The sequence below is a fragment of the Apium graveolens genome, chromosome 11 (assembly GCF_009905375.1).
Source record: "Apium graveolens cultivar Ventura chromosome 11, ASM990537v1, whole genome shotgun sequence".
NCBI classification, from domain to species: domain Eukaryota; kingdom Viridiplantae; phylum Streptophyta; class Magnoliopsida; order Apiales; family Apiaceae; genus Apium; species Apium graveolens.
In genome coordinates, this window is record NC_133657.1 from 41,154,289 (window position 1) to 41,175,561 (window position 21,273).

Consider the following 21,273-nt stretch of genomic DNA (forward strand, 5'->3'; position numbering starts at 1 on the left):
CATAATTAGCCAAAGAATCCACTTTCATTGTCAAAGCTTGAAGTTGAGCAACTATAACAGTAGCTGTATCCACTTCCAGAACTCCTGCTACCTTTCCTTGTGACATTCTCTGCGTTGGATTCTGGTAATCATTAGCTGCCATTAGCTCAATCAACTCATAAGCTTCATTGTAGCTTTTGGTCCATAAGGCTCCACCTGACGCTACATCGAGCATAGGTCTAGATTGTGCGCCTAAACCATTGTAGAAACAATGGCATGCCATGGTGTGGGCACTTCCTAAGCATCTCCTTGTAACGAGCCCAAGCCTCACACAAAGATTCTCTAGATTGCTGCACAAACTGAGTAAGAGCATTCCTGATTGCAGCCATCTTTGCCATAGGGAAGAATTTAGTGAGAAACATTTGAGCAAGATCCTCCCATTTGGTAATAGAACCTGCTGGTAGAGAATGTATCCAGCACTTAGCCTTATCCCTCAGAGAGAATAAGAAAAGCCTCAGCTTAATAGCATCTTCAAACATCCTATTGAACTTAAAAGTGTCGCAGATCTCGATGAAATCCCTGATGTGCATGTTGGGATCTTCTACAGGAGAACCCCCAAACTGAACTGAATTCTGTATCATCTGAATCGTGCTCGACTTGATCTCAAAGGTGTTAGCCGAGATGGCTGGTCTGATAATGTTGGACTGAATATCATTGATCTTAGGCTGAGAATAGTCGATCAAAGCCTTCATATTTTCTGCTTGATCTCCCATCACAACTAGTTCTTCTTCCTCAACTTTCTCTACTTCCTCAAAAACTTCGTGAGCTACTACAACTTCTTCCACGACTTGATCCAGTGTTCTCTTACGAGACCGAGAATGCGTATGCATCCACACTCACTAGAGTACCTGAAACACGACAAGGAAACAAGTAAGTAACAATGTCTGAGTCAATGAACTTTAACAATCACTGATGACAAACACATAAACTAAACATTAATACCGAGTCCCCGGCAGCGGCGCCAAAAACTTGTTAGGACGAAAACACGCGCTAATAATACACGTAAGTATACGCGTTCGCAAGTAGTATAGAATTCTTTCTATTTCATTCCCATGGAGACTCTTTTGGTTAACTTAAGATTTATGCGCTTATGCAATGATGATATGGTTATTATTCATTGCTAAGACGAATAACAAATTGGTTTTGTTTATAACTACGATATTAACTAACATGCAAATAACTAAAAGAATAAAGGTTGATTTACTATATGAGACAAACATGGGATTCTAACTTCATTAAATACTTTATTCAAAGTCCTTTTGTTCTTAACCTTAGCATTCAATGGTGATGACAACTAATCAAATAATACGCCAACTTTCGTTGCACGAATAACATACCACCGGACATCCACAGAAGAGATAGAAGCTGAATAGACACCAAGTATGTTGATACCCTATATGTCTATAAAATTTGACAACACAAAGGTTTAATGCGCAAGTTATCTATCCTGATTACATAGGGCAAGTAAGATGGTTAAAATTACCTACGAATCATGCATAACAAATACATGAACCTATGCTAGCTTGACAAGTTCTAAACCTCTAAATTCACTGTCGCTTCATTAGAGATTAACACACTAACTTATATGTTCGCGATGCACATAAGACGAATAAGCATAACCAATACTAGGATATCATACAATCACCGCCCTAAGATATCGAAACAAGATTAACTATTGAAATCCATAAATAAATCTGCTATAAACCCACGATCACGATTAGTTCATAACCGAACTCATCATAACCGTGGGTTCCGATGAAAGCATGGTATAATAAACTAGGTCTGTATAAAAATGAATAATAAACAAAGTACGTAATCCAGAGTATAGGTTTAGCAAACAAGAAACGAGCATCCAAGATTACAACTTGAAACAAAGAATCACAAGAATAAACTAGATCTTCTTCGCCTTCGTTGAGTTGTGCTATTGGTCTTCTCGTCGTCATCTCCTTAAGCTCTGTTGAGAAAAAACGTCTTTAAGTTATCTTTAAATAGCAGCCCAATTAATCCAAAAGCCCAGAAATCAGTCTTCTAATTGAAACAAAATTTTGACATCCCGACTCGGCCCTGCCGCACACTTCATCAGTGCGGGCGCGCTGTCCTTCTGTATCTCCGGCGCGGGCGCGCGCTATCACAGCGTTGGCGCGCTGACCTTCTAGAAAAACTGAAATTGCCTTCTTTATTTAACTGGTTCTTGACGGCTTTGCACGAGCGTTCTTCACGACACCTTCCTAACACCATTTTAGCATCAAAAGAATGATAAATCACCTTGATCCCTGATATATGCCTGAAATGCAAAACTGTTAGGGCTAAACACGTGCTAATAATTCACGCAAGTATACGCGTTCACAAGTAATATAGAATTAGTTATTCCCAAGGAACTAACAATAAGATTTACAGAAGGGGGGTTGAATGTAAATCTCAAAACTTTTTCAAGTTTTGAGTAGTTTCAAAAGCTAAGTGTATGATGAACAGATGTGTGTGAATTGCTTTGAGCAGGTGCAGACAGATGTATATTCAAGACATAAATGTAAAGAACACAAAGGCTTTAAAAACTTTTCAGGTGGATTTGTTGTTCCACCAGAGATGTGTATTTCAGAAAATCTATGATACAAAGAATTGATCACAGCTGCTTCCTAGTACAAACTAGATGATTTTCTCTCTATGTTTTTCTAAACAGCTCTGGAAAATTCACATCTAATTACTAGCTGCAACTTGGTTTATATATCACCAAGTTCACAAGTGAAGACAAAGATAAAATACAATTATAAAATAGTTCTTCACATGTTTCTTCTTCATTTCTCTATCCAATGCAATCTAAGATAATCTGTGAATCTTTGAATACTTCCTTGTTTGCACCAGAATGGAAATGCTGCTTTTTCTTGATTCCTCCAAGAGGCTACCACATTCCAATTGTCTCTGTCAACCCATGTGCCTCTGTGCGCTTATGAATTGTCCCTATCAACTGCTATGGAACCAAGCATCCGTTGAAGCTGTCATCCGTTGATGGCTTTATCCGTTGATGCTTTAGTGACATCCGTTGATGCTATAACAGTTGAAGCTTTATCCGTTGATGCATTCATCCGTTGATGGATGTTATCCGTTGAAGCTTTAGAGACATCCGTTGAAGCTTTGTTTCTCATCCGTTGAAGGCCTTTAATTTATCAGTTGATACTTCTTCATTTACACAAAATTATAAGGCATGAAATATTTACAATTAACCCTCCTATTTGCATATCCACTAGTAGTCAATATGAATTATAATTTCCCACAACTTCTAAGAATTATAACTTAAATACAGAGAATGAAATGTGCTACAATACTAAACCTATTTCTAAGTAAAGCTACTCCATCAACGGATAGCCAAGATGGTCTTATCCGTTGAGGCTACAAACACTAGATTTCTACTTAAGTGTTTTATTTAACTTATCATCAAACTAATACATATATTCCTAACAATCTCCCCCTATTTATGTCTACTAGAATTGTAGGCATAAATTCAGGGTTAACTTGATGATAACAAAACACTTAACAAATATATCAGTTGAAATCAAGTTGAAATTCAAAAGTGCTGCAAAAGTGTATGTACTGAGATAGTGTAACACCCCCAGATCCGGGGTCGGGGATCCGGGTCGTCACGGTCTTTCTTTTCACAATATCACTTAACTTAATTAATAATAAATAACCTCATGCTGTGACCCCACACTAACACACACCACAACACGTTATAGTCTCAGAGATGAAATCGAAATAAGTACAAGTCCTTGAATCCACAATTTAAAAGTTATTACAACCCAAAATGATTACTTGATAAGTTTACAGTTAATTGTCATTATCTGCCACAAGTTATAATTATACATAATTGATTCACAAAAGTAGAATGCCTGATCTACAAATAGATCTACCTCTGCAGCTATAGCAGCTACGATATCAACGGGAATACGAGGGACGCTTCCCACGCGCTTGCGCTGGGTCTGCTTGAGTCTGGCCATCTTTTCTAACTGTTGTTGTGTGATGAAGAAATGAAGCCAGAGTGAGCATTACAGCTCGCAAGATAATATATAGTGTAAACAATAATGCAAGTATCTAAATGGATAACTTACTAGAATCCTTTATCAAATGTAAGGTAATTACTTACTGGATATAGCTTAAAGGGAGATGAAGTTACCAATTACTTCACTATAATTATAGCATTTTTAGAAAACTACTTGAACTACCACTGTTCAAAGTATAATAAGTTTCAAAGTTCATCCCATCGATGAGACCACAAGTTAAGACTTGAATAGATTAAATCTTTGAAATATTATTGAATGAAATGAAGTTACGAGGTACTTCATTAAGTCCCGATATATATTCACATATATATCCCTTATCCAATTCCTAGAAACCTCTGTTATGTGAAGTATGAACAGAGTTTACAATATCCAATGAATTTTCGAAATAAAAGAATTTTGGCATAAACCCGATATCTTGCTGATCAGGCAAAGATACCAATAAGTAACCTTTTCTACTAGTAGAAGGATGAATCCCCCACCGGTCATCACCCTGGCCTCATTAGGACCTTGTGCTAGACCGCCACCCGGCCTCTTACGTGTTGATGGACTACCACCCAGCCACTTACACTTTGATAGACCGTACCCCGGCCTGTCGCTTATGCCGACTCAATTAGATGGGCTTACTTCCTGAACGTTGGGTAAGTAATCAATTCATTTGTCAAAACAATAACCTTGTTGCGAATATAAATACACCACAGAGCCGGATCCCTCAGGTTTTGAGTGAGTATTTAAATCCCCTTTGAAAGGAAGATCTTAAATATAAAAATGAGTTTTGGGATCTGCTCTAACTTTTAAAATTATTTTGAAGACTCGAAAACATTTTTAAGAATGTTTGGAGTAATGCTGATTTAATAAAATAAATCAGTCCCAATATATTTAGAAAATATCTGAATATTATTATTTAAATAATATTCCCATAAAGAATAATTTTTATAAAAATAATTGAAGTAGAAGTTTTAAAACTCATACTTGAAATGAATATTAAATAACCAAAGATATACTTATACGAAAGTATGATCTTTATTTGAATAATCGAAAATAAGTTTGATTATCGAAACATTATTCTTTAATAAAATAAAGAATATTATTTAGTAAATAAGCGGAGTCATAAGTCCTCGAATGAATATTCAAAGTAATATTCATTAAATAAAATAAACGGAGTCATAAGTCCTCGAATGAATATTCAACTAATAATATTCATTGAATAAAACAAATTTATCGAATAAACCTTATTCAATTAATAGTTTTGAAAACTATATCCATATATATATGAAAAAATATATATATTATACTCGGGAACATCGACTCCCGGTTTAGAAAAATGTTCACCTTTGGGCCCCCTATACTAAGGGTATACGCAACTACTGCTTATCTCTAGCATAGGTATTATGCAACTTATATGCATTTGAATCAACAATTAGATATCAAGATTACGAAACAGACATGCATATATACCATATCAGCATGCTCCAATATATCACAAAATTTGCTAATAACAATCATGCATCTATCACAAGATAATGCATATACATATATTTACATCACAACAACAGTATAACTGGTAGAAAACTTGCCTGAGCGACTGGGGGTGATAAATGGCTTGGCATGAGTCTGGTAACCTATAAACAACATATAAGTTGGAATTAAACTAAAGTCGCTTAAGAATCTATACTTTAACCAATTAGACCCTAACGTTCACTTTTGCGCTTAACGATTCACTTAAGTCGCTCGAGTACCCTCGGCTCCACCATTTTTAATAAATTAACCATTAAGAGTTTTAAGGCGATTCTTTTCCTAGTACCTTACCAACTGCCTAATCCACTTTACTTAATTTTTTCATAATCCAATTAGTCATTTAAGGTCCTTAACCAATGTTTCAAAGTAAGGCGAGGGGTAATGGTTCGTTCGCGAAATGTCGTTACTTAAAACGGCCGTTTCTCCTAAACCGTACATCAGATTCAAGCGAACCACATATCAAAACGAAGCTCGTAACATGAACTATCTGATAACGGCAATAGTCAAAACCTAACAGTGAGTTCTCGGGTCCTGATGTTAAGAATAAAAACAGTCTAAAGTAAATCGGGCATTACGACGGCTATGTTTAAGCGATTACCAAATTTTATCCTACTCCAAATCAACCACAAATCAACCATACAACCAAACTACATCCATACAATACTACAACAGCCCTAACACCTCAAGTTCTCCAATTTATATTATTCTCAAACATGAACTAAAACTATTCTTAAGTTCGTTAACCAATAATCCAAGATTTACAACTCCAAACTCATTACAAAACCAACCACACTCTAAGTCTACAAGAATCATGCTTCTCATGAACCATACCAAACACAAAAACTCTAAATATACAAAAGTAGGGCTAGGGTATGAGATTGTACCTTCCTTGGTGGGTAAAAGTAACTAAGGAGCTTGGAATCACCCTTGAAAGTCCTTACCAAAGCTTAATCTAACCAAAACCACAAGATCAAACAATTTAAATTTCTTGAAAACACTATTCACTCTCTTCTTAAATGATTTATTGAAAGAGATTGTGAAGGAATTTGGAGCTTAAACTCCTAGGATAGCCATAACTAATCATAAGGAACCTTGGATAATTACCTTACAATTTAACAATGCTTGGATCTTGGATTTTGAATTTTCTTCTTTGAAAAAAAGGAAGAAGCCGAGAGCTTCTTGTTGGAAATGAAGGTCAACTTTGTGTTTTTGTGTTATGAATTGTTTTGTTGGTTGTTTTGCCTTTTGTTTTGCTAAATTACCTTTTAACCATGGTAAATTTTGTGTGGTTCACAATCAACCAACAACACACTTCTTTTTGTCATGCTTAGGTCATCATTCTTATGTCATCTTCCCATGCTTGTCCTCTTCTTATTGGTTTGATGACATCATCATCACTAACCTCTTTGATTAACTCCTAATTACTTGCCTAATGACCGCTGATCTGTTATACGGTTCGCTTAACTTTCGTTCTCGTTTATCGTTTGAGAGATCATACCCGGGATCTTATTACTTAGGTTCCCTTAACCTTTCTCAATACATTATATTCCTTTTATAATCTTCTCTTATAATCCTTGAATTAAAATCCTTTTAATCATGTTACCTTATACTCAATTCTTTCTGTATCTGGTGGATTTTCGGGAAAAATCAAAGTGTTCGAATTTGGATTCTGACGATCTTTACATACACTTATATACCATAAAGAGTGCTAATAAGATTTCAGAATATCAATAAAAGAACCCCTACATAGTGTGGCATGAAAAGTTTTCTTATTCAGCATAATCAGCAAAAACACTACTCCTAAGGGTTACAAAAGTTCAAAAATTTTGGGGTTATTATAGATAGAATTGAAGATTTACAGTGTTTCCAAGGGTGCTCCTTTAGTCTGAGGAAATTTATTTTCTTTTCCTTTGTTCCATTGTTTTCTTCCCTAGCCTCCTGTCATTTTCCTCTACTTGGAGTTGGAGTTTTCTGTAGAATTCAGCTTCATCTTCTTCACTGATGTCCAACTTAGATTGCATGTCCTTGAGAGTTTTATTACTGGCAATTTTAAGCTGGTCTTCAATTCTGAAAAATCTTCTGACTCCTTTATTGTCTCTGAACTCCATCAACCAATGAGGTGATTTATGAATTGTAATTCCATGCTCAGGGATGAGTAATGTTCAAGGAAAGGAATTTGACTCCCACCAATTCTTCCTTATGCTGGAAATCTTGTTGAGAATTTCAGTTTTGGCAGTCCTGGTAAAGCCAGTATCCCTTTTGATAGCTGAGTAGACTTTGAAGAGGCCAAGTCCTTTCCACATTTCCTTTATATTTGAACACTAGCCTTTCTGGTAGCTGCCTATATGAATTTATTCCCCTTACTTCCTCCAGCTCGTCCAGGAAGATTTCAATATCTGTATGTTCTTTTATATCACAAATGTAAACATAATCATCCTTTGAGGCTTGTGGCTTAGGCTTAGGTTTATGTTTCTGAGTGAATTTACTTGAGGTTAGAGGAGGTGTTGATTTGGATTTTCTGTTCAGTTTCTTTGGTGGTGGAGAAGTAGTTAGGAAGGTAGGCAATTTGATGGTGTCCCAATCAATAGGTTCCTCTTTAGGGATGATTGTTTCACCATGAATATTTATACTGGGATCAGCCACATCAGGTTCAGGAATAGAGGGTAGTGGTTTATATTTTGATTGGGTTTCCTCAATGTAATCTTCACTCTTCCATTTTGCCTTGACCTTCTTTCTGTTCCCTTTCTGCCATTCCTTTCTTTCCTCACTTCTTTCCTCCACACTCTCACCAACCATATTCCTCATATCCATATTTATGCTTTCAGTCTTGTCTCCTTCACTCTTGTCTTCAATCTCCTTCTTTTCTTCAATTTGACTTGACTTTAGCTGTTTTTCAAGCTTTGCTTGTGCTCTTTTGTCAGCCTTCAGCTTTTTAGCTTCTTCCTTTAGCCTCTTGGTCTCTTCCCTCTTGGCTATTGAGAATTTGGGATGTCCTTGCATCACACAAATGCTCTTTCCCTCTCTATAGATGATAGCCATATTCATTCTTTCCACTACATCCTTGGTCTCTTTGTGCTTTATGATGTTACCACCCAAAACTTTGTCTTCATCAGGCTTTGGAAGAGGAAAATCCACCTCTTTTAGTTGAGCAAAGCTTAGAGGGTTCTTTGTAGAGTCCTTGTTGAATCTAGTGATTGGCTTGCGTACCATGGGCTTCAGGTTCCTGTAAGAAGTTTCTCCAACCTTATTCCTCCTTACTGACTTGAGCTCCATAATGATTGGCTCAACTTTTGTGCTATGTTTCACAGATAAGGATTTTGTAGTTATAGAGCCAAACACTTGTTGCATCCTTTCATCAATTCTTCTCCTTTTCTCTTTCACCTTCATCTCAGTTGCTGCTAGCTGGATTAGATCAATTCCATCAAGCTTTCCTTTAATTTGAAGTGTTGGAGAAGTAGTGATGGCAGGAACTAGCACTTTGGATACTTGAATGTGTGTAGATGGCTCCCCTTCCCCTTTATTCTCCCCTTTTATGTTATCATCAAGGAGAGGGGTCAAGCCCTGTGCTTTAGCCAGTTGCATTAGAGACTGTTGATTTTGAAGAATGGTGACCACAGAGTTTTCAATAACTTGAACTCTTTCCTCCAATTTGGCCATCTTCTTTTCAGCATCTGATTCTCTTCTCAGGCTCAGTAATAGTTCATGCATGGTACCAAAGGGCATGATTGAATCCAGCTTCTCAGAATTGTAGGACTTCAAGTCAGCTATATCCTTTTTGAGTTCATCCACACTTAGATTCTGTCTTAATTATTGTAGCTTCATGAGATGTAGAGAATCTAAGTGGGCTTGAAGAATAGCCTTGGTACTAGCATTTGAAGTTTCCTGAATGGTCTTTTGGATAGATATGACTTGTTTGACTAATGATACATTGAAATGCCCTGGTGTAGACTCATTTGTCAATGCCCATTCAGGTAACTCTGGAATGGAACTTGGGCCTTCATCTCCCCCTAAGTTCATACTTCCATCAAAAGAATCAGAGTCATCATCATTAGAATTTACTCCAAATTCTTCAGATGGCTCACCAGCTGTAGAAGGCATCATATTGACAGCAGCTTTATCCCTTTGTAGAGATTCTGAAGTATGTACTAGATTTAAAGACTTTTCTGCCTCCTCATTGCCTTGAATAGCCAACATCTGATAGGCTGACACATGATGAGTAAAAGTGTCAGCATCCAAGGAAATGTTATCAATTACAGCTTTGTAATGTTGCTGAAATTAACTTTCCTTTTCAGCATCATCCACAATCATTGACTCACTAGCAATGGCTGGATCCACCCTTATGCCTCATGTACCTGCTTTTCTATTAATTTATCTCTTTTCTTGCATCAGGGGCTTCCCCCGGCTCACACTCCTCACACCCTCACCTTCACCTACTAAGGTGGTACTCCTCTCACTTTCTTTTGCCATGCTGGAAGAAATAGCATGCATATTTAGACTCTCAAGCTCTCCTTTTGCCTGGGAGCAACCCAGCCTCTCACTCAAGTTTTCACTCCCTTCCCTCAATCCTAGAAGTGATTGTACAGTAACCATGTCTTCTACACTTGGAATTAATTCAGTTGTTTGTGTAGAGACCATCAACGGATAAGGAATATCCGTTGAAGTTGAAACTGATGGTATCAACGGATAATTGTTGTTAAGCTTATCCATTGAAGAATAACCACTTGTCAACGGATGAGGAATATCCGTTGAAGAAGGAAAAGAAGTAGAAATTGAAAGTGACATAATTGTTGAATCTGTGTGGATTGATTTTAATTTAGGTGACACAGATTCTTCAACTAAGTCTAAAAGAATTGGCTGATGATCCAACAAATCATCTAAAAGATGATGATCACCAGTATTTGAGTGGGGCTCCTCCCAGTGTTGTAAAGAGGGAGAATCAAGAAGTGATGTGAATATCATATCCACATCCAGAGATGGTGATGGAGAATTTGGTGATTGATGTGTGTCAATTTTGAGAGAATGGGGTTGTGACTCCATATTTGTTGGAGTCACATCAAGCTAAATTTGAGAAGGCATAGATACAGGTGGTTGTATCTGTGCAGTGTGTGCACCCTGTGTGGAAACTAGGGTTTTAACCCTCTTTCTTCTTATGAAGGCTTTTACAGGTGAGTGTGTGGCTTTAGTGTCCCTCCCTCTTTTGTTCTGTGTCCCTGGTTGGGGACTATTTTCAATAGCCGCACCCTTTTGGGAGGATACAACTAGGGATGAGTTTGAATCCTTTTCAACCACCACAGTCTTTTGAGAAACTGTGGCTTGGCTAGCTTGGGTACCACTCACCTCTCCTACCTTATTCTGGGGGTTTTCTTGATGTTCTCCCCTCCCCTCACCACTAACACCCTGTACACTCCCCTCAAAGTTTATGGTAGGTGTTACAACTGTTGTCTTGTGAGAGACAACAGAGGTGGCTTTCTTTGACTTGGATTTTGAAACTTTAGGTTTGGTGGCCTTGGTAAGAATCTGTTGGGGCATTGACACAGATCCCATGGCCATACTTGAAGGCAAAGAAATGATGGGGTTGGAAGTAGTAGGAGTTGAAGAAGTATTTACCTCACTTACCTGAGGTGCATCCATGATTGGTAAGTATACCAATGGCACCTTGATGTTGAGGTTAATCCTTAAAAGGTCTACAAGGACCCTTTTCTCTTGTGCCCAGCATTTGAGTTTATTACTCTCATTATTAATGACCAAACCTTCAGCAACATGGTTAGCCAATAACATAAAGAATCTAGCATAGTAGATGTTATGAGGTCTATTAGCCTTGTTACCTAACCTAGTACCCAATTCCAGCATAACATAATTGCTAAAATTAAAGTACCTATCAGAAACCAGCATATAGAGCATATTAACAAAAGATGAAGTTATTGCATCAAAATTACTAATTTTCCCAGAGAAAACCTTGATAAAGGAATCACTAAGAAAACTCCATTCTTCCTAAGGCCTTTTCTCTTAATACTGCCTAAACTAGTAGAATCAAGGGAATAGCCTATGGAATCTAACATGCTAGATTCATCATTATCAGTGTGTGGTGTCATGGCATTATTTTCAGGTAATTTAAAACAGGACTGTATATCATCACAGTTAATACAGTAATCCTTACCTTTGAGAGAGAAAGAGATGGTCATATCAGTGGGGTTGAACTTTGCAGTTGTCCACATTTCCTCAACTACCTCACAGTAAATCATTGGGGCTTCCAGCATTGCATAGCTTAGTTTGCAGTTTTTGATGAAGTCCATCATCTTGTGATAATCTGAGTGGGCTTCATTCTTTTCCACCAAAGCTACGAAATTGTTTTTCTCATAGACAAACCCAGATTGGGACATTATCTTTACTACAATCTTGTGAATGTTGATTCATCAAGTGGCTTGGTGAATATGTCTGCAATTTGTTTTTCACTTGGAACAAAATGAAGTTCCACAGTACCATTCATCACATGTTCCCTTATGAAGTGGTACTTGATGTCAATGTGCTTGGTTTTTGAATGTTGCACTGGATTCTCAGTAATGGCAATGGCACTTGTGTTGTCACAGAATATTGGAATTTTGTCAACATTTAGCCCATAGTCAAATAGTTGATTCCTCATCCATAATATCTGTGCACAGCAACTACCAGCAGCAATGTACTCAGCCTCGGCTGTTGATGTAGAATCAGAATTTTGCTTCTTACTGAACCATAACACAAGCTTATTCCCTAGAAATTGACAGGTGCCAGTTTTACTTTTCCTGTCTATTTTGCAACCTGCATAATCTGCATCTGAGTAGCCAATTAGATCAAAACCAGACTCTCTAGGGTACCAAATTCCTAGATTTGGAGTCCCTTTGAGATATCTGAAAATTCTTTTAATAGCAACTAAGTGAGATTCTTTAGGATCAGCTTGAAATCTAGCACAAAGACATGTAGAAAACATTATATCAGGTCTACTGGCAGTTAAATATAGAAGTGAACCAACCATGCCTCTATAGCTTGTAATGTCCACAGACTTTTCAACCTTGTTTAATTCAAGCTTAGTGACAGTGGCCATGGGAGTTTTTGCAGATGAACATTCCATTAAGTCAAACTTCTTTAAAAGATCATAAATATATTTAGTTTGACTAATGAAAATTCCACCACTAACTTGTTTAACTTGTAAACCAAGAAAATAAGTTAGCTCTCTCATCATGCTCATTTCATATTTACTTTGCATTAACTTAGCAAACTTTTTACAAAGTTTATCATCTGTAGAGCCAAATATAATATCATCTACATAAATTTGAACAAGTATTGTAGAGCCATTAACATTTCTAACGAAAAGAGTTTTGTCAACAGTACCTCTTGTGAAGTAATTATCTAGGAGAAATTTTGACAAAGTCTCATACCAGGCTCTAGGTGCTTGCTTTAGTCCATAGAGTGCTTTCAACAGATAATACACATGGTTTGGAAAATTTGGATCTTCAAACCCTGGAGGTTGGCTCACATAAACTTCTTCCTCCAATTCTCCATTCAGAAATGCACTCTTGACATCCATTTGATAGACTTTGAAATTGGCATGGGCTGCATAGGCTAGAAAAATTCTGATGGCTTCAAGTCTTGCAACAAGAGCAAATGTCTCATCAAAATCTATTCCCTCTTGTTGAGAATAGCCCTTGGCAACCAATCTAGCTTTATTCCTTATGATAATGCCATTTTCATCTATCTTGTTTCTGAATACCCATTTTGTGTCAATAGAACTTTTATTCTTTGGCTTGGGTACCAGCTTCCATACTTTGTTTCTCTCAAATTGGTTTAGCTCCTCTTGCATTGCTAAAATCCAATCTGGATCCAATAGAGCTTCTTCCACTCTCTTAGGTTCATCCTGTGATAGAAAACTACTATATAGACATTCATCTTGAGTAGCCCTTCTAGTTTGCACCTTAGGTGTTGCATTACCAATGATTAGTTCATAAGGATGATTCTTGGTCCATTTCCTTTGGGGTGGTAGATTAGCTCTAAATGAGGTTGCCTCAGTATTGTCATGATGTGAGATAGAGTGTTGATTGGTTGAAACTCCCCCTGTGTTATTGGTCCTTTGTAAGGAACTAGGAGTTCTATCAACTGATGATGTAAATTGATTATCTGTTGATGAACTCTGATTAACGGATGCTCCATTATGTACTTCAACGAATGATGCACTTTTTCTTTCAACGGATGCTGCATTACTTCTGTCAACGGATGCTGAATTATGACTTTCAACTGATGCAGCATTTTGTGCATTATCCAAAGGCAGATTTTGAATCCTTTTTGAAGTGTCTTCTCCATCATTCTCATCTTCACTATCATCACAATATATCTCAATATTGTCAAATTTGAGTCCTTCATGATGTCCCTCATCTGTTAGTCCATCAATATTTTTATCATCAAACACAACATGCACAGATTACATAACAATGTTAGTTCTTAGATTTTAGACCCTATATGATTTTCCAGCAGAATAACCAACAAATATCCCTTTATCAGCCTTTGCATCAAACTTTCCTTTGTGATCAGGTTGGTTCCTTAGAATGTAGCTTTTTCAACCAAAGACATGAAGGAAGTTTAAGGTTGGTTTTCTTCTCTTGAACAATTGATATGGAGTCATGCCTTTTGCCTGATTGATTAGAGAAATATTATGAGTGTAACATGCACAGTTAACAGCCTCAGCCCAAAATTATGTTGGGAGTTTTGACTCTTCAAGCATTGTTCTTGCAGCTTCAATTAGTGATCCGTTCTTCCTTTCCACCACACCATTTTTTTGTGGAGTCCTTGGAGCTGAGAACTCATGCATGATCCCATTTTCTTCACAGAACAACCTCATGGTAGTATTCATGAACTCAGTTCCATTGTCACTCCTAATATTCCTTACTTTGAAATCTGGATGGTTGTTGACTTACTTGATATGATTGATAATGATTTCACTAGCTTCATCCTTTAATCCAAGAAAATAGGTCTATGAAAACTTTGAGAAATCATCTACAATCACTAGGCAATATCTTTTCCTTGAAATTGATAATACATTGACTGGTCCAAAAAGATCCATGTGTAGCAGTTGTAACGGTTCATCAATTACCGATTCAAGCTTCTTACTGAATGATGCTCTCTTTTGCTTTCCTTTCTGACAAGCATCACACAGTCCATCCCCTGAGAATTCCACTAGAGGCATTCCTCTAACTAAGTCCTTTTTGACTAGATCATTCATTGTCTTGAAATTCAAATGGGACAGCTTCTTGTGCCATAGCCAACTTTCATCTTGACTTGCTTTGTTGAAAAGACAAGTAATTGATTCTGCATCTGTAGAGTTGAAGTCAGCCAAGTACACATTCCCTTTTCTAACTCCAGTTAGAACCACTTTGTTGTCCTTTTTACTGGTGACAACACAGGCTTCAGAATTGAAGGAAACAGTATTCCCTCTGTCACATAGTTGACTGATGCTCAATAGATTGTGTTTGAGAGCATCAACTAATGCAACTTCATCAATGATGACATTTTCCTTTGAAATCAAGCCATATCCCATAGTGAACCCTTTGCTATCATCTCCAAAGGTTATGCTAGGGCCAGCTCTCTCCTTGAACTCTGTGAGCAGGGTGAAATCTCCTGTCATGTGCCTTGAACAACTACTGTCCAAGTACCATAGATTCCTTCTTTTTCCCTGCACACAACAAAATCAAATCAAGTTAATTTTGGTACCCAAGTTTCCTTGGGTCCAGCCTTGTTAGTCTTTTTCCTAGATTTCACACTTCCTGCACCTTTTGACTTAGGTAATTTTGAGTCAACCTTGATCTCAGATGTAGTTGGTTGAAGTGTAGGGTTAGTCACAGAATCATTTAGCACATTTGATTGAATTTGATAAGGCATAGATTGTGCAAACATATTATTCCACATAGGCATGTTGTATGGCATTTGAGGCATACTAAATGCAGCAAATTAAGGATTATTAACATATGGCATGTTTGCAAAATGTGCATGTGGATTCTGTTGAGATATAACAGGCATAGAATACAGTGGTGACATAGACATGTTAGGCATGGAAGGAGTTAAAGGCATGGGAGCATTCTTAACAGCTTTGCAGTTAGCAGATAGATAATTAACACTACTACAATGCACACAACTTTTTCTAGAAGCATACTTATCAGGTGTGTAATTGTTGTGTTTGTTAATCCCTACCTTCCCATTTCTATTAGATTTTCTTTTAGTTTCCTTTTTATCCTCAACCAACTTAAGCCTATTTTTCAACTGATCTAAAGTCATGTGTCCTATATTTACCTTATTGGCATCTTTGGATGTGCTAGCTTCTTCTTTGACAAAGTTCTTGGAAGTTGAACCAAACTTCTTACTGAGATTTTTCAAATTATTCCTTTTAGAATCATTTGCCTGTTTCAATTGATGAGCCTTCAACAGATGCTCCTTTTCTTCCTTCAACGGATGACTTTCATCATCCGTTGATTCCACATCCGTTGACAGTCCATTAATTAATTCTATTTCTTTTTATTTTTCTTCAAGGCATTCTCACAGAGTATTCAATTCATTGAACCTTGACAATTTGAGCACTAACATCCCTAGATGTTTTCCAGGCCTTGATTACCTCTTGCTCACGTTCTAGTTGTCTAGAAAGAACTTCTACTTTCTTAACAGACTCTTCTAGTTCACTCTCAACAGATAAGCATTTGATTTTAATCTTTTCAAGCTCAATTACCTTACCCTCTAACACAACATTCCTATCACTTAAAAACAAATTATTCTCTTTAATTCTTGTGTTCTCTTTAGCCAGTGATTTAAAGGAAACACGTAAATGATATAATTCATTGGACATATCATTTATAGCTTAATTGCATTCATTTTTAGAAAGCTGAGAGAGGTCAGTAGTGATTACCTGGTTGCTTGATGAACTAGTTTCATTTTCATCAGAATTAGCCATCAGGGCTAAGTTGACATACTCCATATCATCATCTTCATTGGCTCCATCAGCTGCCCAATCATTTTCTTGAGTCAGAAAAGCCCTTTCCTTTTGTTTGAGCAATTCAAAATATTTCTTTTTGTAATCCACTTGCTCAAATTTCTTCTTTTCAAAAGTTGGCTTTCTGCACTCACTTGCAAAGTGTCCACTTGTGCCACAGTTGTAACACTTGAACTTAGATTTGTCCACCATGTTCTTGTTTGGCTTTGTGGCTCTAGTGTTTTTCTTGAATTTCAATTTTGCAAACCTTCTGGACAGAAAATCCAGATGTTCATCAACATCATCAGAGTCATCTTGACTGGAATTATCTTCAACCTCAGCTGCTTGCTCCTTTCCTTTGCTTGATTCTGATTTGCTTGTGTCAATTTTGAGACTTGGCATTGTCTTTACTTCATTCCTGGCTTCAGTTCTCTCATTTTCAGCTACAAGTGCAACTGATCCACCTTTTCTCTTTCCCTTCTCCAATAGCTCATCTTGCTCCATCTCAAGTTCATAGGTCTTCAAAATTCCATATAATCTTTCAAGTGTAAAGTCCTTATAATCTTGAGAATTCCTTAGTGAAACAGTCATAGGCTTCCATTCCTTTGGTAGAGACCTCAGAAATTTTAAGTTGGAATCCTTGACTTGGTACACTCTGCCATACAGCTTCAATCCATTCAATAGCTTCTGAAATATATTGAAGGTATCATTCAAGATTCTCCTTCTTCAGAATGAAAATATTCATATTGTTGAATGATAAGCTGCATTTTGTTTTCTCTAACTTGTTCAGTACCTTCACAGATAAGTTGTACAATATCCCAAATTTCCTTAGCAGTTTGGTTGTTAATGATATTATCAAACATATCTTTATCTAGGCCATTAAACAGAATGTTCATGGCCTTCTTGTCCTTGTGAACCTCTTCAATATCTTCATCAGTCCATTCTGCTTTTGGCTTGGGAATAGACTGTCCAACAGCAACTGTGGCAGTGGCAGCTGTGGCCACTTTATGAGGGATGTGAGGACCATTCTCAATGCAGTTGATGTAGCTTTCATCTTGAGAGAGAAGATGTAGATGCATCTTCACTTTCCAGTGATGAAAATTATCTCTTTCCAGGATTGGAATCTTCACTCTAATATCTTTCTTACTCATGATATTAGTAGAATAGATCTTTAAACTCTTTGTATGTCAATAGCTAGCTCTGATACCAATTGTTATTCCCAAGGAACTAACAATGAGATTTACAGAAGGGGGGTTGAATGTAAATCTCAAAACTTTTTCAAGTTTTGAGCAGTTTCAAAAGCTAAGTGTATGATGAACAGATGTGTATGAATTGCTTTGAGCAGGTGCAGACAGATGTATATTCAAGACACAAATGTAAAGAACACAAAGGCTTTAAAAACTTTTTTGGTGGATTTGTTGTTCCACCAGATATGTGTATTTCAGAAAATCTGTGATACAAAGAATTGATCACAACTGCTTCCTAGTACAAACTAGATGATTTTCTCTTTATATTTTTCTAAACAGCTCTGGAAAATTCACATCTAATTACTAGCTGTAACTTGGTTTATATATCACCAAGTTCACAAGTGAAGACAAAGATAAAATACAATTATAAAATAGTTCTTCACATGTTTCTTCTTCATTTCTCTATCCAATGCAATCTAAGATAATCTGTGAATCTTTGAATACTTCCTTGTTTGCACCAGAATGGTAATGGTGCTTTTTCTTGATTCCTCCAAGAGGCTACCACATTCTAATTGTCTCTGTCAACCCATGTGCCTCTGTCAGCTTATGAATTATCACTATCAACTGCTATGGAACCAAGCATTCGCTGAATCTATCATCCGTTGATGGCTTTATCCGTTGATGCTTTAGTGACATCCGTTGATGCTTTAACAGTTGAAGCTTTATCCATTGATGCACTCATCCGTTGATGGATGTTATCCGTTGAAGCTTTAGAGACATCTGTTGAAGCTTTGTTTCTCATCCATTGAAGGCCTTTAATTTATCAGTTGATACTTCTTCATTTACACAAAATTACAAGGCATGAAATATTTACAATTAGCCCTCCTATTTGCATATCCACTAGTAGTCAACATGACTTATAATTTCCCACAACTTCTAAGAATTATAACTTAAATACAGAGACTGAAATGTGCTACAATACTAAACCTATTTCTAAGTAAAGCTACTCCATCAATGGATAGCCAAGATGGTCTTATCCGTTGAGGCTACAAACACTAGATTTCTACTTAAGTGTTTTGTTTAACTTATCATCAAACTAATACATATATTCCTAACAAAATTATTTCTAGTTCGTTCCCACAGAGACTGGGTTTGGTTAACTATGTAATTTATGCACTTATGCACTGATAATATGGTTATTATTCAATGCTAAGACGATAACAAATTGGGGTTTTAATTATAACTACGATTTAAACTAACAATTATAACTAAGAGAGTAAAGAGAGTTATATATTATATGAGACAAACATGGGATTCTAACTTCATTAAATACTTCATTTAATAGCCTTATTGTTCTTAACCTTGCATGCAATGGTGATGACACTAATCAGATAACACGAAACTTTAAATGCCAATTTTTGTTGTACGAATAACATACTACCATACATCCACAAAAGAGATAGAAGTTGAATGGACACCAATTATATTGAGACCCTATATGTCTATAGAATTTGACAACATAATGGTTTAAAGCACAAGTTATCTATCATGATTACACAGGGAAAGTAAGATGGTTAAAATTACCTACGAATCATGCATAACAATAACACATGAACCTATGCTAGAATGACAAGTTCTAAATCCTTAAATTCACTATTGCTTCATTAAAGACTAACACGCTATCTTATAAGTTCGCTACGCTCATAAGACGAATAAGCACAACTAATACCAGGTTATCATACAATCACCACATACTAAGGCATCGAAACAAATTAAATAAAGAAATCCATAAGTAAATCCACTAGAACCCCACGATAACGATTAACCCATATTCGGACTCATCATCAACGTGGGTTTCGATGAAAGCATGGTATAATAAATGTAGTCTTTATACTGAATAAATAATAAAATCAAATACAAAACAAGAGTAAGGTTCACGAATAAGAAAACTAGCATCCAAGTTAAAACTTAGAAAAAAGATTTACAAGTAAAAACAAGATCTTCTTCGTCTTCATTGAATCGTGCTAAAACGGTCTTCTTACGCCTCTCCTTGTGCTCTGGTACGTCTCTCCTTGGAAAACATCCTTTATTTAAGTATATATAGCAGCCCATGCAAGTAGAAGTCCTCAAATTAGAATTTGAGTAGAGTTAGGATTCAATTCTCTCGGCGCGGCCGCGCGCTTCATCAGCGCGGGTGCGCTGTCCTCCTGCTGATTGGGCGCGGTCGCGCGCTAGACCAGCGCGGGCGCGCCGTGCTTCTAGAAAAACTTCTTCTTTTCTTTAATTCCTGCTGTAATTGAGTTGGCTTCCCAAGCTTTATTCTTTGGACATCATCCTAACACCATATTAGCACCAAAATAATGCTAATTCACATGATTCTTAGAATAATGCCTGAAATGCAAAAACACTAGAAAACATATTAAAACACCAACAACTTGAATACAAATGCATCAATTCAAAGCTTAATAGAGCATTATAAAGTGTCATAAATGCCACTCAACATACCCCAAAACTTGAATCGATGATTGTCCTCAAGCATAAACAGACTTAAAGAACAAGAAACAAAAATGCATGAATGCAACGATCCCAATAGAATAACTAAACCAATCAACAAGGAACATCTCAACAAATGCAGTTACTCGCATAAAGATCAATCAAACCATACAAATAAACTTATAAACTAGAGACGTGCGTGTGTGCAAATGCTTACAAATATACTATCGCGATTAGATCAATAATCATGACTCACTACTCATCAAGGCAATCGCAAGGTTATAAATAAAATAAAACGCTAGACTCAAAATAACTTAAAACATTTCAATTCTTATATTGGAGTTTTATATGAATTCATGCTTTTATTCAAATAAAACAACACAAATATGCTTATTTGATCGTGAAATGAGTGAGGTCCACAAAAGACTTATACAATAGTACCCATGTATCGAGCGTTAGGTTAGCGGATCCCAGACTATAAAAGCCTTAGGTCACTAGGCACAAAAATCCCCTAAGAACTTAATAACACCAGTACTAAAGAGCCCACTCGTGATCAATTATATTTTTTTCTCTTTTTCTTTTTTTTTCTTTTTTTTTTCTTTCCTTTTTTTCTTTTCTTTTCATAATTTCTGAACGAGTGTGTTTCGCTCCATCTCGTTCAACCCTAGACTACTCATATAAATATGAGCCAGCTACTAGCCATTTGCAACCTAGCCACAATAACTAGCAGTGAAATCCAACTTTTACTCCAATTTCTAAAAATCCATGCTATTTAATTATTAGGAGAATATCCTAAATTTTAAATATAAACAAGCGATTAAACTTTGAAAAAAAACAAACCCTGATCATGATCTAGCATTCAAGCAACTTATAAGACTTAGTATAATACAAGCATCTCTAGCATGCAAATCAACTCGATAGGACTCAACATCACTACACTAGCATCAATATCACAAGTCAATAGGAAAAATCATCTATGGGATCATGTTATAATGCAAATGCATGA

The 21,273-nt window shown here is 36.6% G+C and overlaps 1 non-coding gene across 1 annotated transcript; it reads left to right on the forward strand.

Annotated features, from left to right (window-relative positions):
* The first annotated feature begins 255 nt into the window (after positions 1–255).
* Positions 256–362, forward strand: LOC141699420 (small nucleolar RNA R71). The gene has a single exon (XR_012565884.1). It is a non-coding gene; the product is annotated as a small nucleolar RNA R71 (small nucleolar RNA).
* Positions 363–21,273: the final 20,911 nt, after the last annotated feature.